Source organism: Ornithorhynchus anatinus, chromosome X5, assembly GCF_004115215.2.
Source record: "Ornithorhynchus anatinus isolate Pmale09 chromosome X5, mOrnAna1.pri.v4, whole genome shotgun sequence".
NCBI lineage: Eukaryota > Metazoa > Chordata > Mammalia > Monotremata > Ornithorhynchidae > Ornithorhynchus > Ornithorhynchus anatinus.
Window position 1 is genome coordinate 8525806 of NC_041753.1, and position 1684 is coordinate 8527489.

Below are 1684 nucleotides of genomic sequence, written 5' to 3' on the forward strand. Positions count from 1 at the left end.
ATCTTGCTTCCACATTACTTACAACTGAAGACTCCGCTCCCAAGACCGCTCATGCACTGGCCATTCCTAATGACCTTGCTTTCACATTACCTGTACCTGAAGACCCCACTCCTGAGACCTCACATGCACTGACTGTTCCTAGAGATCTTGTTTCTGAATTTCCCGAACCTGAAGACCCCTCCCCTGAGATTGTTCATGCATTGGCTGTTTCTAGAGACCTTCCTTCTGCATTACCTGCACCTGAAGCCCCCACTCCCGAGACCTCTCATGCATTGCCTGTTCCTAGAGACCTTGTTTCTGCACCTGAAGACCCCCTTCCTGAGACCTCTCATGCATTGCTCGTTCCTAAAGACCTTGCTTCTGTAATACCTGCACCTGAAGACACCGCTTCTGAGATCCCTCACACACTGACTGTTCCTAGAGACCTTGCTCCTGCATTACCTGAACCTGAAGACCCTGTTCCTGAGTCCTCTCATGCATTGACCGTTCCTCGAGGCCTTGCTTCTGCATTACCTGCATCTGAGAACCCTGCTCCTGAGACCTCTCATGCATTACCCATCCCTGCCCACCGTTTGCCCAAGTTGCCTGGTCCTACAGGACACTCTTCTGAGACATCACAGAAAAGAGCTCAGTTGGAAGACCTCTCACTTGCAACTCAACTTGAAACATCGGAGCCTGAGAAGCAAGATTAAAATAAAATCCCATTAGCCTCTAACAGGTGCTCTTGTTTTCTCTCCAAGCAATTCCAGATAACTGATTTTTTTTTTTTTGAAATGGATATCTCCATTTGAAACTTGTTAGGAGATTTTTAAATACTTAGGATATTGAAACTGCACGTGGGTTGGAGCAAATTGATCAGAAACCAATTTTTTAGATAATTTAAAGCACTAAAATGCAAGAAGCTCATGTGATAACAATAGCAATCCAAGCAATTGCACTTCTTTGGCGACTGACGCCATTTCACTCCACGATCCTCTCTTCTTCCTCACTCTTTTTTTCCTGTATTCTCTCCTCACAGTGAAGTCCTAGAAGATGGGGTGGCACCCAAGACAGAGCAGTGGGGAATGGGGAGGTATAGTTTGGCCTTTCAAAAGCTCAAAGGTTATCTGCCTGTCAGATAGGGCCTGGATCAGAATGGGGTTGACTTTGAGTGGGTCATGAGTTCATGGTTCTAGAGGCATTTGCTCAGTCTGTGTGGTGCTCTCCCTGCAACTACCAATTTGGCACTGAAGGTTAATTTAGCCCTGTACTGGGCAAAAGGAGCAAAAGGGGAATTTTCCACTAGAAATTCTTATCAAAAATATCCTTTGTCCTTGGCAGATCTGCTCTCTCAATTTCATTATGGAAAATTTTCTTTCCTTTTTTAACCCGGTCTCCACAGAAGCTATTTTGTTTGTGTGGTAAGCTTCTGTGGAGACCGTGTTAAAAAAGGAAAGAAGAAGCCATATCTTCTGTATTCTTTAGTAAGTTCCAGCTGGTGGCTAAAAGTTAAGTCTCATAGTAGAGAGCTCAGATATTAGCCAATGACCAAAAAATATTTTGGTTTCAACTTTATTGAGACTTGTCATAGTATCATGACTGGAGTCAGTTCAGGAAAGAAAACTTCTCCCTGTGTGTATATGAATCCATTCATAGACTGACCTTTCACAGAGGTCATTCTATAAAACTGAAATCCGTAATAGTT